The sequence below is a fragment of the Dasypus novemcinctus genome, chromosome 16 (genome assembly GCF_030445035.2).
Source record: "Dasypus novemcinctus isolate mDasNov1 chromosome 16, mDasNov1.1.hap2, whole genome shotgun sequence".
Lineage (NCBI taxonomy): Eukaryota > Metazoa > Chordata > Mammalia > Cingulata > Dasypodidae > Dasypus > Dasypus novemcinctus.
The window spans coordinates 83,891,658-83,903,680 of record NC_080688.1 but is presented as its reverse complement, the minus strand read 5'-3'; positions in this window follow the sequence as shown (position 1 = coordinate 83,903,680).

Here is a 12,023-nt window from a genome sequence, read left to right as displayed (position 1 = left end):
AACTGAACCCAGGACCTCCCGTGAGACAGGTGGGAGCTCAATCACTTGAGCTGCATCCACTTCCCAGTAATGTTTTAATGTTTTGATTCTTTTAGGTCAACAACTTAAAAAAAAAAGTCATACTACTCTTGTAGTAAAATGAATCTGTACTTCAATGGTGCAAGACTTTGTATAAGGTATTTAACTTTCTAAGCTTCCATTTCCTCATGCGTAAAATGGAGATTAAAAAAACCCTTAACCCAGGCTGCCATGTGAGGATTATACATGATCATGAATGGAAAGGGTTTGGCTCAGCACCAGCTTTCCAACAACTGTCTATTGTTCGCCTTCCTTGGTATCCTACAAGTCAGTTTGGCAAATAAACATTAGGGAGTCATAAAAAAGACAGAAAATTATTGATTTTTCATAGGTGGAACTTGTTTTTAATGGACATTGGAATATAATCCTGCACATTTATTTCTGTCAGTACTTTTAGAAATATATATGCATTTTATCAATGAACCAAGAATTCCTGAGTATAAAATGCATTAATAAATCTTAGTGCAGAAGTTGTTATTCCTATCACTTCTTTTCAGTCATCTTCTAGATAGTTTGAACATGAGTCTTCCAGATAAAAGGTAAAAAAATGCTGCTCTTTCCAGAATTCCATAGGTTGATTTATTATTTTAGGAGATGGAACACAACATTCTGTGATTTTATTAGCTGGAGTCTATTGCACTAGGTATAATGCATTTAATAAAGATAGTTTTGTTTATTTGGGCATTCAGATATCAGTATACAATATACCAGATAATGAAATTAATTATTAAGGAATATTTTTTACCATAATTGAACTACCAATGTTATTAAATCACTCAATATTAGCAGAATTAAATGTTTTATAATTGTGATGCCTTATTTCAACATTGATTAGCACTTTTAATTCTTATATTCTGAGCTTGCAGAAGAACAATGTGATGTAGGCTATGGGTGGGGGGCTGTTTGTCTCTTTGTAGGTAACCTGAGTTGTATGTTTCCTAAGCTGTGTGTGCGACAGTGAGAATTGCAGCCCTGCCCTTGGTAACCATGACAACAACACCAGTCCTGGAAAAACAGTTTAGCAATGCAAACGCTATAAACTTTAAATATTCAGGAAAAATATAAACCAAATGTGCTAAAAGCTTGCCTAGAATGTATGAAGCCCATGCTAAAAGTTTACCTTTAGGGATGTGGGAGATATGTGCTGATTCAAATGTATTGAGCACTTAACAAAAGATCATTTAACTCTTCCTCTGTATAAAAGGAACTCGAAAATCTTGTTCAGAACTCAGCTATTGAATGAGAAGCTCTGAGCCTGGTGGGCCATAAATAAATTCCTTTTCCCTTCCCAAAATTATTACTGGGTCCTGGCCTTTTCTTACACAAATAATTGAACCTTTCTCAACATCTATAACAAATGGATGAAAAAATATATCACATAATCTATTGGACATTTATTATAAAGCTTGCTACTAGACAGTAATGCCTCCTTGTAGAAGACCTCAAAAATCAAAATGTACAATTAAAGACACATGATATGTCTCTTCCAGACCATGGTTTTGTTGTTAAAACCAGATTGCTTTTTTGCTAAAACATTGGAATTTTTCTTGAAATGGGAATACCAAAGGCTTCTACTTACTTGATTTCAACATAGTGTGTTGAAGGTCTATCCCTATACATTATAAAACTTCTACAAGCAATCATACTTGCAATGGTTTACTTTAACATAAAAATTTATCTCATATATGAAAACATGAATACATACCTCTTTAGAGACAACTGAAAGAAAACTGGATTTTCTCACAGTAAGGCTGGTTGCTAATGCATGGCAGTGTGTGCTGATATCATGACATTTTAAATGGTCTTCACCTTAGATTCTTTTAAATTTTGTAAAATTCCCTATGAAAAATGCAAAATCTACAAAAGCTCATACAAAACTGTAAACAAACACTTAACATCCAAGTTATTGCCCAGATTTTAGAGAGATTTTCACTAAGTAAAACACCTTGGAATTAGAATTAAGAATCTAAATTATTATCAAAATGTTTTCCCTAATAACTGGAGTGAGCCATAGAAGAAATACATAAAAGCATTTAAAATCTTATTAAAAACTGAAACAAACATAATAAAAAATCCAAGCATTCCTATATTTATTGAAGAAATTAAATCTCTTATTAAAATCCTCTATCTAAAGAATACCCTAAGTCCAGACTGCCTCCTCAATAGTTACTCCAAACATTTAAGGAAATAATATAAACCACTTCAGAGAATTAAGACAAAATCATAGAAAATGGAAGCATTCCTGGGAAGCAAGATTGGTTTAACATTCAATAATCCATCAGTATATCCTAAGATATAAACAGGAAATGGAAAAACAGTACAACAGAATCATCTCAGTAAATGAGAAAAACACGTGCTCAAACCAAAAATATCCATTCATGATAACAACTCTTAGCAAAATGAAGTTAGAGGGCGACTCATCTAACCTGACAAGACTTCTTCAGAGAAACAGAACCAACAGAGTATTCTGAAGTCCTTAGTCTGAATTCTCCAGGAGAAGCTGACTGCGTGGAAATTCCAAAAAGCCCAATGCTGAAGGTTAGGAAGAAATTCTCTTCTCACCTCCTTAAGTTCTGACTTTTAAGACTTCCCACTACTTGGATGAGGATCTCTCCATTGTGCTGAGGGCAATATACTTTGTTCAACTTAGGCGTAATCAACTAATTATAGATGCAATCAAATAATCATTGATGCAAACACCATCTGCATTTCCCTTGAGATATGCCATGAATAAAAGGATGTCGATTAACATCTCTTCAATTTAACAATGCTTGTAAAGCTCTACCCAAGAGTATATATAAACATGGGGAAAGAAGAAATATAATTGGCATTATTCATAGTAAAGAAAAGTGTAGACTAGAAAAAAACAAAATAATCTGTAGAAAACTAATGAGATTAAATGTATTTAAAAAGATCTTGATACAATTTTGAAATAAGAGTTAAAAGTAGCTAGGATGTGCTAATAGCAAAAATTAAAACATAAAATAAAGATAGTATACAATAACAACAAAAAATCAAATATTTACTATTGCTAATAAATATGACAGAAGATATGCAAAAACTTTACTCACAAAACTAGAAATGGTGTTGAAGAAACTGAAGAAAACCTAAACGAAAAATCTGGATAGAAAGTATCAAGATTGTGAAAACATGAAAATTTTTAACTTGATCTCTATATAATGCAATCTCAAGGAAAATACTGGCAGAAGTTTTTAAAATTGATCATCTTTTTCCAAATTGTGTATGAAAATTCAGCTTTCCAGTTATAACGTGCAACCTGAGGAGGAAGTCAGGAAAAATTTTCCATTTACAATAGCAACTGAAAGAAGCAAATTCTTCGGAATAAACTTAACCAAAGATGCAAAGCACTTGTATCCCAGAAAACTACAATGCATTGTTTAAATAAATTTTAAAAAGTCCTAAATAATTGGAAGATTATTCCATGCCTATGGATTGAAAAACTATATATCATTAAGATGTCAATTCTATACAAATTGATATGTAGATTCAATGCTATACTGGTAAATATTCCACAGAATTTTTTAAACAAATGGAAAACACAATTATCAAATTTATTTGGAAGGGTAAGGGGCCGCAAATAGCCAGAAACATCTTAAAAAGGAAAAGAGAAGTTGGAGGACTCTCACTTCCAGACTTTAAATTATATTACTTAACTACAGTGGTAAAAACAGCATGGTATTATCATAAAGACAGACACATAGCCTAATGGAACTGCATGATGGTTCAGAAACAGGCCCTCACATCTATGGTCAATGATTTTTGACAAGCCTGTCAAACCCACCCAGCTCAGGCAGAACAGTTCATTCAACAAATAGTGCTATGAGAACTGGATAGCCATAGCCAAGAGAAAGAAAGAGGACCCCTGTCTCACACCTTATACAAAAATTAACTCAAATGGATCAAAAACCTAAATATAAAAGTAAGAACCATAAATTTCCTAGAAGAATATTTAGAAAATCATCTTCAAGACCTGGTGGTAGGTGGTGCATTCTTAAGTCTTACACCAAACGCATGAGCAAGGAAAGCAAACATGGAAAATGGGGCCTTCTCAAACTTAAATATTTTTGTGATTCAAAAGACTTCATCAGGAAGGTGAAAAGGCAGCCAGTTTAATGAGGGAATATATTTGGAAACCATTCTATATAAAGAGATCATACAACTCAACAATTCATGAACAAGCAATCCAATTAAAAAGCGGGCAAAAGATTTAAAGAGACATTGCTCCAAAGAGGATATTCAAATAATTAAAAAGCACATGAAAAAATGTTCCATATCACTAGCTATTAGGGAAATGCAAATCAAAACTACAATGAGATATTTCACACTGCATAGAATGGTCACTGTTAAAAAAACAGAAAAGAATAAGTGCTGGAGAGGCTGTGGAGATATAGAAACACTCCTTCAGTGTAGGTGGGAGTGTAAAATGGTGCAGCCTCTGTGGAATACAGTTTGGTGGTTCCTCATGAAGCTAAATATAGAACTGCCATATGATCCAGCAATTTCTCTACTAGGAATATATCCAGAAGAACTAAAAACTGACATGAACAGACATCTGCACACTGATGTTCATCGTGGCATTATCCACAATTGCTAAAAGATGGAAACAATCCAAATGTCCATCAAACAATGAATGGATTAACAAATGATGGAATACTATGTTGCATTAAGAGGAAATGAAATTGAAGCAAAAGGTAACATGGATGAATTTTGCAGACATTATGCTAAGTGAAATAAGTCAGACACAAAAGGACAAATATTGCATGGTCTCATTAATGTGAACTAAATATGAAGAATAAATGCATGGAGTTAAGACCTAGAGTAAAGGAGATAATAGGAGAGTTGAGAAGAACTACTGAAGCTTAAGGTATGTAGAAGTTTTAATTAATGTGACTGTAAACATGTGGAAATGGATAGAGTTGATTGTAACACATTATAGTGAGTAGCAGCTATTTATAAATGAGATTGTGGCTGAAAAGGGTAGTCTAGGGATGTAAATGGCAATTGAAATAAAGCTAGAGACTAATCTAAGGACTGAATAACACAGTGAACCCAAAGGTAGATAAGAATTATGGTTGATGGTACAGATGCAAGAGTGTCCTTCTGTGAGCTAGAGCAAATGTATGTCACTATTGCAGGGTGGTGGGAATGTGGAGAAGCATGGGAAAAATATAATTGCTATGACCTATGGACTGTGGTTAACAGCAACCCAGTGATTTTGTGTATATATCCTGATTCATGTTCTCCGAATTTTCTGAATTTATGGTTTGGTTTCTGTCAACTTTAGAAAATTCTTCATGACTATTACTTCAAATATTTCTTCTGTTCCTTCTATCTTTCTTCTTCTAGAATTCTGATTATATGTATGTTACATATTTTTATATTGTCCCACAGTTCTTGGATGCTCTGTTGTTTTATTCTCTTGCTTTTGTGTTCAGGAAGTTACTATGGACATATCTCTAAGTTTACTTATTCTTTTTCAGCCTGATTTTTAGTCTAATGATAAACCCAACAAGGGCATATTTCATATATGTTACAGTGTTTTTAATTTCTAACATTTCCCTTCCATTTTTTCTTAGAGTTTCCATCTCTCTGCATACATTAATCATCTGTTATTGCATATTGTCTATTTTTTTTCCATTAGAGCTCTTAATTTTGAATTCATCCAAAATTCTATTTAAATGTTCCTATAAGTTTACAATTTTAAAGGCTTCTGCTTGAAGTAGGTCAATCTTATCTCATGGTTTTGGCTTTTCTTTCCAAATTTCAGGGTACTAGTATGTTCTATAACTTAAATTCTTTGAAGGGTCCAATAATAGTCATTGGTTATTAATTGCCAACTTATTTTTTATTTAAAGAACAAGTAGCAATGACTTTATAGTACCTTACATGTTGGATCACAAACTGGAGGCTCATCACTGTCTTTTAATTAATATGTTCCAATCTGACAATTCTGATTGGAACCATTTCTGGTTATCTTTAATATGATTATTGATATGGATGGTTTGAAATTGGCCATATTACTATTTCTTTCCATTTTGACCCATCTGATTTTTTGTTCCATTTTCCTTTTTTCTTACTGTCTTCTGGATTAATTGAGTATATTAAAATTCCATTATTTTGTACTTTGTTGAATTCTTGGCCATGTAGCATTGTTTTAGTAGATTATTAGTATTAAAATATTAAAATTATCAAGGCATGTTTTATATATCTTTAACTAATCACAGTCTATCTTTAAGTGATATTATACTACTTCATATATATTAAAAATTGTTGCAACAATATATTTCCATTTCTCCCTTTCTTTCTTTTGCACTTGTCATATATTATAATTCCTAGATTATATTAGTATTTTAGATAGTCAATTATCTTTTAAAGAAAATGTATATAATAAAAAAATGTTTTTAAAAAATTTACTGGCATTGTTTGCTTTCCTATTGTTCTTCCTTCCTAATTTATCCATACAGATTTCTAGATGTACTCAATATATATGTAAAGAAAGAATAATCAATATTAATTTCTTTTATTTTAAATGTACAAAATAAGCTGAACATTTAACAGAAGATATCAGAAAAATAACAGTTGAATATAAATACATAGGAAGAAAATGTTAGAGACAAAAGCTGAAAACAGATATCAATGAAATAGATTTTGAAAAATACGTGAGGTGCATGTTTTTAAGAGTTATTCCTCTAAGAAGATAATCTAACAGAGAATAGATGCACAAATATCTACCTAATTTTAAAAAGATAAAATTAAAAGAAACATCTACACAAATAGAATTAATAATTTGTCATATAGAAAGTTATTAAGAAAATATGAAAGAGTTAATGTTTGTGAAAATTTTCAGAGGATTGACATTTTGGGAGGAGATTTTCTTTTAAAAGATTTTTTTTTTTAAATGGGGAAAAATCCTTCAAGACTGTAAGTTCTCTAAAAGTAGGAATCCTAAGTGAATTGTTTGACTCTGCATAGTCAGTTACCCATGAAGATTGGCTGAATTATTTGCTAAATGCTTAGATCAAAAACAAGAACATTAAAATAAATTATTAACATTAAATTTCATATAATATTAGTGCTATATATTAATTTAATATTACTTTTGACTGGGGGCTCTGCTAAGGAGTATTTCAATATGGAATAGACATTCTGTTTCAGATACTTTACCTGACAGATAATATAATTTCCATTTTTCATATGAAAATGCTGAAATTTCTGTAGGTTAACTGTCTAAGATCACTTCACAAAAAAGTCCTAAAACTTATTTTTAGACATGCATGCACAACTTTAAAAACCATTGTCCCTGCCAGGGTTGCCCCTCAATATTCATCCAATACATAGTCCTCAATAGAGTGGCTAAAAAGCACAATTAAAAATTGAAAGCTGCCCACTTTATTATAGAAATGTAGCTTATCTATGACACTAAAACATGAGCCTCCTTTAAGAGAGTTTTACTTACATCTATTCTTCTGATTTCTGCATTTTGTTCTCCTCTTTTTCTTTACTAATCTCTACTTTTCAGGTTTTTACCATTCTCCTCAGCACCTTCTCTAAATGCTGGGTTTTGTAGTACATTGTCCTGAATCCCTTTATCTTCAACTTTGCATTCCAAAAATGTAATCAAACTCTGATTTAAAACATTATCTATATACTAGTGATTCCAAAATTTGTATTTCCCACTCATACCTTTTCCCTGAAATCCACATTTGTACATCAATTCCATCTGGATTCTCAAAATTGTGGTAAAGAAGGCAGACCTCTTCATTTATATGCCGTACCTAACCTTCTCAGTTTCCAGAGGTGTGCTGGAACCAGCTCATACAGGCTTGCAAGAGCCAATTCAAAAGTTCCAAGAATTGTGTTTACCATTTGTTGAACCATTGGTAGCTTGAAATCAGACATAGCAGGCATGTTTATATCACAAAAATTGGAAAATGCTTTCAATCAGGGCTCTTTTCACAGTGATGTGGGCTATGGGTGGAGGCTCTTTGTCTCTTAGTAGATAACCTAAGCTGTCTGTGACTTGTGGGTGTGGGATGGTAAGAGGCTGCAGTCCTGCCCTTGGTAACCATGGCAATGACTCCAGTCCCAGGAAACAGTTTAACAATGCAAAGTCTATAAATTTAAATATTCAGGGAAAATGCAAACCAAATGTGCTAGGAGCTTATCTAGAATGTATGAAGTCCATGCTAAAAGCTTACCTAGGATGTGGAAGATATATGCTAATTCAAGCCTATTGAGAACTGAAACAAAAGGACCATTTGACCTTTCCTCTCTGTATAAAGGGACTCAAAAATCTTGTTCGGGGCTTGGGATTGAAACAGAAAGCTCCTGAGTCCGGCCGGCAGTCAATAAACCATTTTCCTTCTCAAAATCATTCTTGAGTCCTGGCCTCTCTATATGCAAATAATTGATCCTTTATCAAAATTCTACAACAACAGATAGCCAGGAGGTAAACATTTACCAGAAAACCACCGCAGCTAACTCTCTTTACTACCCAGATCACCCATCTATGGAAGTAACTCATTCCTCATTTGCTCAAAAACAAACAAACAAACAAACAAACAAAAACAATAACCACAACAAAAAAACCAGGAGTCTTCTCTTGTGTCATTTCTCACATCCATTCCATTTGTGTATCCTGCCACATATAATAACAGCATATCTGGAATCCATCCTCTTTTTTTAATCTCTCCTATTATCATGTTAGTATTATACTTCAAGCAGCCTTCTGATCTTGTCTTCCAGCATCCAATTTGCATTTCTCCTGCAGCTTTAATCTCTTTTCACATTGCAACTGAAATGATTTTTAAAAATTCAGATCAGATAATAAAATAAAATTCATCCAAATTTCCCTCACTGATCTGCATGATCTGGTCACTGCCTAACTCCCCAAATTCTTATACTCTTCACTGCATTTTTCAGTTTCCACAAAAACAACAATAGCACCAACACTTGTTCCTCTTTCAAGGAATTTGCAAGGAATGTTGAATTAGCCTAGAATATTCATCTCTCAAAACTTCACAAATTTGGCACCTTCCTTCTCCTTCAGGACTCAGCTCAGATGTCATTCTCTTTGTTAACCCTTTCATGAACAGCCAGTCTATTGCCATTCCATTAAACCTACTTTCCTTATTGATAGATGAAATAATCACATTTTTTCTCTATTCTGTGTTGACCACAAAGTAAAAGCGTCATGAGATCAGAGGCAGCATCTCACTTGCTGACTTAGTGCTGTGGTCTCACCTCCTACAAGACAAACAAAGGCACATTAAGCATTATTATACACATTTCCTGGTAAACCTTTTTCCTTCTATGTTTTCTGAACTTAAAAATATTTTCTTTAAGCATGTCAGAACTATTAGAAAGGTTTTCTTCCCTTGTTTCCTCCTATTAACTATCATGTTTTGCTACCAGGAGCTTATTTTGCTCGGAAATGGTTCTGTTAATAGCATAGAATATGGTTGACCCCACTACGACATTTCTATTGGTTGACTCCAAAATGAGAGTTTCTGTCTTTGTATTTTGAAAGTAAACGCATTCCCTCTCTGCTAATAATGGATTCTATAAGGTGTGCTTGGATATATCCTTAAATTAAAGTCTCTGATACTATAGGCTAGCGTACTTCTTTTTAAAAGACTATAAATTTTTATAATATAGAGTAAAATCTATTTTTAGCACTCACAACTGCCTTCTAAGATAATATGAAATGAATTTAATATTACATAGGTATGATTCATACACTTATTTAGAGTAAATATAAATATATTTACCAAGAATTCCCTTTTCTAGGCTAAATATACTCAGTTTTTGACATTATTCTGTTTCATCATGGTTTCTGGATCTGCAATTCTCATATCACCCATGTGCAGACATGCAAAAGCTTATTACTTTTGTGGGCATAGCAGTCCATGGTCTAGGAGTTTTGCAATAGAGGCTTGTAATTCCCATGTTAAACAAATACTATTGATGCATTTAATGTTTCTCTATGTACTTAATCCTATGTCTCACAGGTATATAGGTTATAGACAAATTTATTTAATGATATTGAATTAAGGGGATTTTTTTCATTAGTTTTTTTTTTGTTTTACTTTTGATGCCAAAAGTTCAGCTATCATGAATGTTGTGGGGATCCTTATAACTATTTGAAGTATGTAAAATTCTTCACGAGAAATTGGGTGTTATATCTTTAGATCATGACAGCACTAAGACAGCAAATTGAGCCTGGTTCTTGGATTCCAGAGTAGAACCTCCCTCAACTTCTTAGATTTAAGAAAAGAGCTAATTTTACCAAGAATCTGTCCCTGGTACATTACTTGTTTGGCTAACAACAGAATTTTTCTGAGCATTCTGAGTCTAAAGTGGTAATTGCTTAAGACATGAAGATGTCTATTTTTAATACATGTGAACTGAATCTTAAACAAAGGATGCTCAGTTTTAGGAATTAATGTAAGATGTAATACACAAGATAGAAAATAATAATTAAAATTGAGTCACTATTTTCTCCTGGTGCATGTCATAATTTAGTTATTTTACACCAAAACATAGTGGATATTTGATACAGATCTTTCAAACTAATCGTTTCGGGGGTTTTGATGGTGTTTGGAAATATTACTGTATTTTGTCTGTAACTACTGTTCTCATTGATGTACATTTGGAATGTAGTGAGATGTTATTTTTCTTTATCCAGTTCACCTGGTTTTCCAATTGCTTTTCATATATTGTTCCCTGTAGCTTTTCATTTCCTCCCAATTGAATCCAAGAAAGTCTCAGCATGGGAGACTACTGTTTATTTGCAGGTTTAGTTATTTTCTTTGATGAAAGTTGTTTTCACATAGTTTGGTGTTTAGTTCCTCTGGCCCTGATATGTCGGACTAAGAAAATGACAAATAGCAAAGTCTTAACTTGGGTTGTATTTTATATAACAGCATTTTTGTACTTAACTTATTTATCATGATTTAAATATTTTAATAATGGGTCTCATTAGCAAACTGTGTATAATTAAATGATTCAAAATAAAATTATATTCCCCTGGAGAACTCTGAATAATATAGCTTGGTGCCAGGAGTGGTTCTTGAGAAACAGAATCTTAAAAATGGGATTTGTGTATTGGTTCTGGGGTTTTTGCACTTGGTTCCCTACTCTGGTTAGATTCAATGGTACTAATGACTCCCTTTCTAGTTATTAAGATTCTATTAACAGTCCATGGCATGAGTTGGCAATAGAGTTACACAAAATATCACCACTGATTATGACTACTTCCATGCTTATAAGAGACAAGCCTCTTGGTGTGAGTGTTTTTAAAGCCTAAACAAAGTTTTGTGGTGTTAAAAGTTACATAATGTTGGGTTGTTCCTAAATACACTGGATACAGTTACAAAAGAAAAGGATGAGCTGAAGGCTTCAAATTTGCAACTTAAGCACCCCATGACTGATGTGAAAGTTTCTGTTTGTGCTCTGAAAGAAAATCTTTTATAGTGCACCTGCAGACTTGAGGTCTCTGAACACCAGACTCAGAGTCTTATTGTATAAGTAGCAGAGTTACAATGGAAACTAAAATCTCGATCTTGCAGTATGTCTGCTATTAAAGTGAGGACATTGATTAGAAAGGAGTAGAATCCTGAGGATTGGGATGGAGACATACGGGTTGATGATGATGGCAGTGGGGACATTGAAACCCTATATTTGGCTGAGATATTGCCAGATAAACCTATAATGCTCTGCCCTGAGGAGACCACCCAATGTCAAACTTGTACCACCCAACCTCCAGCCTACCCCAGGGAGTCTGGACCTCCTCCCTGCCCTGGGGAGGACACCACCAATCTCAAGTCTGTCCCAAGGAATTTCAACCTCCTTCCTGCCCTGAGGAAACCAAAGAGAGTATGTGGGAAAACAAACAAACAATCAAAACAATAACCTCCACCCTG